Raw genomic sequence first — 6,000 nt, 5'->3', positions numbered from 1 at the left:
TGGTAACAACGTTCTGTTGTTGGTAATTCTGAGTTGCTTTATGTTCCCTGCTTGGCTTTTCAGCTCTTCTTACACCATTGTAACTAGTTCTCTGTATCCAGTTTCTTCTGTCAAACTCCCTGGCATGGATCCTGCACTTCAATGGGATGCTGATCCACTAGCACCCAACAGATAGGACGTACTGGATGAGGGCTTAGGGAGGGCACTCCTGTGAGTGGGAGCCAGGTTGGTGGGAGGCAACTTGGTGTTGGGAGGCCATTTGGTGGCTAATGCAACTGTCCAAATAGTAAGGTCTAAAATGAGGCAAAAGCAGCAGCAATGAAGAGGAGGGAGAGAACCTCAAGACACTGATGAGAGAGAACAGGTAGTCCTAGTGGCCAATCTGATCTGGGGGGTAAAGGAGACAGAGGCAGCAGCTATGATGGCTCCCAGGTTTCCTACTTGGGCCCCTTAGTGTAGAAGTCGGGCCATTCACTAGGACATGGAACACAGGAGCAGGAGCGCCTTCCTGGGTCTGGGGGATGGGGAAAGGCACTTAATTCTCTCCCCTTCTCTGTGGCCTCATCTTTAGAAAGGGGGTGATCCCTGAACTGTGCACTATAGGACCCCGGCCCACTGTGCTAAGGTTCATTGGGGAGCTGCAGGTTAGGGCTGATAATTGAGGGAATGTGAGCAGTTGAAAAGTAGAACATTTGGTGGAAAAACTTAGGCTTGGAGGAGATTTAAGAATGAAATGTGCTGGTTTCTCTAAGTGATTAGATTCTGAGCCAGAGACACCTCTTCCAGTTCTAACGCCACCACCCAGTATCCATAAGCCACTGCCTACCTGGGTCTGGCCTCCCTCCTCTGTAGGGTGACAATAATGGCACTATCCCACCTCCAGGCAGGGGCAGGATGTGAGGGGGGAGAGAAGAGGGGCTTCAGATAGTGACACTGACTGACCTGTCCCAGCAGCAGCAGGGAGGACAGGGGAGTATGGAGCCAGGTCAGGATCCAGAGAGGACTGGCTGCGGGAGAGGGGATGCTCGTGGGCAGAGGGAGGATGAGACGTGGGGGACGAGTCAGTGCCATGAAGATGGCTGGAGGATGGTGGGGGAGGAGGCAGAGTGGAGAACGGCTGTGACCCAGGACACTCAGGGTGGCTAGGCCCAGACTGCCACGTCGGCCCTCTGCCTGGGCCCAGGAGTGCATTATTAGGCTTAGGGCCACCCCTGGATGACCGTGTCCTCCAAGAGCAGGGCGGAGGCCTTTTGGGGCAGACTCTCAGTATAGAGTCCTCCATGAAGAGAGAAAGGGGCACCTGGCCACAAAGGTCTCTGAACTGAAGGGCACCCAGGCTGCAGTGACTCTCAGGCCTTGGATAACATCCTTTCCTGACTAAATATCCGGGTGGTAGGCCAGCACCACATGCCCCAGAGAAAGTGCTGGCTAAAGATTTGTGGTGCATACTGCAACGTGTATGCTGACCAAACCAAGTGACACATAATCAAAACAGTCTCTATTTTTGTTCTGCTATCATCCTTTTAAAATGTATTTTCCCTGGACCCTTTTCTGCTCACATTCAGGTAAGTAATAATATCTTGCAGTCTCTCCAGTCAAGATGGCAGAATAGATGGTCCCCAGTGTCACTCTCTCCCACAAATCAACCAATTTATAACTACTAAAAAGCAACAGCCAAGCTGGGACCACTAGAGCTCAGGGGAAGAGGAGAGACCTACGGAGTGCATGAAGGTGGGAGAAATTGCAATGAGACAAAGAAAGGATCACTCCAACTGTTTCAAGCCCTGGTGAGCACACAGAGCAAGAGCTGGCAAAAGCCACAGCTGTGCCCTTCGTATGAAGTTTCTTGGAGGCAGCAGGGGAGAAGAGGGCCTTGGTGGCCCCCTGGCCAGCAAGACGACTAACAGCGTTCCTGTGGACCCACATAGGAATGAGGAACCATAACAACTGAAAAAAGGAGCCACTCAGAGGCTGGTGAGTCATCACAAGGGACTGGAACGTGGCTCGTCACATGGGAAGTGTTTGGAGTGTGGGCAGTGGGAGAGATGGGCCACCGGAGGAACATTGGGGCACAGCAAGGACAGTTGATCTGCCCTCCAATCAACACAGGACCACTCATTGGAGACTGGTCAGGAATATAGAACTGCAGAGGGTGCAGTTTGCTGAAAAGACTCAGGGCCAGATCAGAGTTTCCATACAACCTGGGTGTACCAACCTCATGAGACCCAGAAGTACAAACAAAGCCAACCATTAAAACCTGAGCTGCACAAAAAGCCTTCCCCAGGGTATCAGCAGCAAAGCAGCAATTTAGTTTAACTACAGGGCTCAAGTGCTGGTCTCCACAAGAAGTTCCTCCATTTTAGAAGCAAAGGACAGCAAATTAGTTCCAGTGCAGAGTTTAAGTGGTGGGAACAGAGAATAATCCAACACAGAACTGAAAGAAAAAGCAAAATACCCACAGATCAGAGACAGAGTTTGATATTAACTAGTAAAGTTCTAACACCACCAGAGAGCACTTATAAAACCTAAACAAACCAGAAGCCCCCTGGGCTCCCAAGCCAGGAATGGGGGAGGGCTGTGGGCCTCAGCCAACCCCCGCCCCGACATCTGCAACCAGCCCAGTGATGACCACCGAGCCACTGCAGGAAGTGCCCCAGGCTCCTGAGCCAGGGCAGTGAGGGGCTGAAGGCTTCAGCCACCCCCCCTCCCGACATCTGCATCCAGCCCAGCAACTACCGAGCTGCCACTGGAAGTCCCCTGGTCTTCCCTGCTGGAATGAGGGGAGTGCCACAGGCCTCACCATGCCCCCCCTTCCTCCTCCTCCCACCCTATTTCCCTCCCCTTTTCCTTCTCCCCCTCCACCTTGACTGCTCTGCAACAACATCTTAGAATGAGGCATGGATCTGGGGGAAGCCAAACCCAGCTGCAACTAGGCAAGCTGCTGCCACTGCCCCAGGCCCTGCCAAGGGCCCGGGCCTGAGGTATGGAGCTGAGGAAGCTGAACCCAGCCACAGCCAAGGAAAAAGCACACCGAAAACACCATTTCCGTGCAGGTAGCCCACTATAGCCACCACAATTGTCATGGCTGCCACAAAAGTGGCTAGTTTCTAAAACAGCAGTCACAGCCACCATGCAGATGGCACGCCAGACTCTCAACTGTATTGACACAAGGAGAGACACCAGCAGAGACCAATTAAAAAAAAAAAAAGAGAGAGAGATCCTCTCTCTCCACAAAGCATACTCCAGAGTAATAGAAGAAGCATCTGCTTTACCAAAATAGGGGAGGACGTAATCACATCTGTCTTAGTACTGGACAGATCATCTAGGCAGCAAACCAACAGAGGGAGGATCAGTTAATCTATCAGATGGAGAGAACAAATCTATGGTTATTAGAGGGAGAAGGGTGAGGAGGAAGGAGAGTGATTGGATAAGTGGCATAAAGAATAAATATGAATTGTAACAATGAATATGCTAATAAAAAATGAATTAAAAAAGAATGCTAGATTTAAAAAAAAGAAAGATTAGTGTCTGTAATAATAAAAACTTGGAACCAAAATTAGCATTCAATTTTGTCCCCTCCTCCTAGCTGTGGCAGAAGGCAGGTAAAAACTTTTTTTCTGAGAAGGCCCAGTGGCCAGATCTGGCTTTCTCAGCCCGTGTTTCCCCAGCTTGCCAAAGAAGGTTGGCAGTTGGGCTGGGGGTGAGGTTATTAGTGAGGAAGGGCAGTGTCTCCTGCACTGGGCACCTCTGTTCGGTGTAGTCTCCTTGCGAGGCAGGTATCTGAGCTCACTCTTTCACTCGTGATGTATTCCTGGGCTCTTCAGAGACCTCCTGCAGGTGCATCTGACCACAGCCCCCGTGATGTGGCCAGTGTGTTCTGTCCTTTCGGATATCTCCCCCTGTCCCAGCCCCTGATTCTATGACAGCCTGCTTTAAAATCTCATCGTTGGGGACTCCTCATATCCCCACCCCCACCCCAGGCTCTGCTCTCAGGCGAGACTTAAAACCACTCTGGCCAGGCTTTTCCACCTCTTTGTGGCCTGGGAAACACACATCCTTGTTCTGAGGAATCCTGGGAGTGCAGCCAATTCTGGAGCGGCCTCTTCCATCCTGACACGCAGGCTGCCTTAGCTGTCGCAGTGCGAGTCAGGCACCTCTTTCCTGTGCCCCAGCCTGGAGAACACAGTGCAAGTCCCATGGAAGCCCCCTCACTAGGCTTCAGTGAAGGAGAAAACACCTCCACACCCCTCCAAAGGGAGGTGGGGACTTGGCAACAGTGTCTTCCAAAGTAGTCCTTTCACAACTCCTCTCCTCTCTAGACACTTAGACAAGTCTTACATTTTGAAGTAGGAGACAGTGTTCAAGGATCATAGAACCAGTTCTCAGAAATTTCCTTTTTGAATTGCGCACATTGTGAGCTGTCTTCCACTCAACCATACCTGTGCCTCAGTTAAGACTGAGGCAGGAAAAGTCCCACCTCACACGTCTGTTACAGTGTGAATGAAAACCCTAGCTGGGTGGGACATTAATTCAGAAATTCTCGATTCAGTCACTCATTTGCTCGTTCTCTCACACAACACTTGTTGTTTGAGTCAGGAACCCGGAGACATCCCAGGGACTGAGTATCCCTAATATTTAAGCAGTCCTTATTCCATTCAATTTGGATAATCTTTAAGTTGTCAGTTTTCAGGACTGGGACTAAATGCATCAGGGTATGGAAGTGATAAAGGTTGTTCCACACACACTTGCAGTGCCAATGTGGCCTTATCTCTCTCTCGTTTTTCCAATTGCATGGCAAGTAGTCTCCATCTACCCTGTTATCTGAAAACCAGCATCTGCTGGAGTCCCTCCCCTGACGTGTCCAACCAAGAAGGTCCGCGGTGTGCGTGAGAGAGACCTGGGGTGCGCTCTGTCCGTCTCTGCCGCGCGCTGCCACACGGTGGCGCCGTTGGACAGTTTCCCAGCCTTCCACAAAGCGGCTTTTGTCTGTGTCCCCGCACACCGCTGAGGTTGTCTGAGGATGACCCCATTCCCTCAGCGGTAACCTCAGCCACGGGTGACCCCCACTTGCGCTCACGAGGTTGCAGCTCAGCTGAGTTCTGCCGCCAGTTTCCTTTCACAGCCGCCTTCCAGGTGCCAGCCGGTCCCATGAGCCCCAGGACAGGATAGGCTCCCACGAATCCCAGTGATCCTTTGTTTTCATCTCAAAACACAAAAGGTCCTGTTATCACCTTCCCTTCCTGGACAACGGGGCTACTTGCTATGAATCCAGACTTCTGAGAAAAGTACCCTCAGTGACTCCCTAGGGGTTTCCAGGAGCCTCCCCGCCCCAGGTTAGCAACCCTCATCCAGGCCAAGTTGGTGTTCTCTCCTGGTCTACAAGGGAAGTAATTGGCACTGTTTCTCATCAGAGGAAGGAACTACAGATTTACTCTTTTATCTTTTGCAAGCAACCCCTCATAAGTCACCGTGCCTCACAGAGAGTAAAAATGTGTCTAACATGCTTTAAGATCCAGAACAGTCTTTATCTCTGACCATCAGAGCAGACCTGGGAGTACATTTGAAAACCTTGTAACAGTCTGACCCCTCTGACTGTTAAGGAAGTGACTTCTGGATTCCAAGGGCTTGTTCATGCGTGACAATTAGTTTTTAAGCTTCCAAGAGCAAAGGGTAGACTCCATGGAGATGCAGTGTGGAAATCCAGTGTTTCTGCTGCAGAGATGGAAGTAACACAGAGTCCTGCTGCCTGCTAGAGACTAAGCCACATGCCATCGTCACTGACTAGGAGCCAGGTACTGAAAGAGGGCAGAGGGCTCCCAGGATGAGACAACAGCTCACAATCTGGGATAATATTAATTGCCATCTTTGATCATGAGCTATATGCAAAGCATTTGGGAAGACTTTGTATATGTTATTTCTAATCTTCATGACCACTCTACTTGGTAGATGTTATTACACCCATTTTACAGATGAGGAAAGTGTGGTTCAGAGAGTTTAGGT

Source organism: Cynocephalus volans, chromosome 14, assembly GCF_027409185.1.
Source record: "Cynocephalus volans isolate mCynVol1 chromosome 14, mCynVol1.pri, whole genome shotgun sequence".
Lineage (NCBI taxonomy): Eukaryota > Metazoa > Chordata > Mammalia > Dermoptera > Cynocephalidae > Cynocephalus > Cynocephalus volans.
This window is presented reverse-complemented; position numbering follows the sequence as displayed.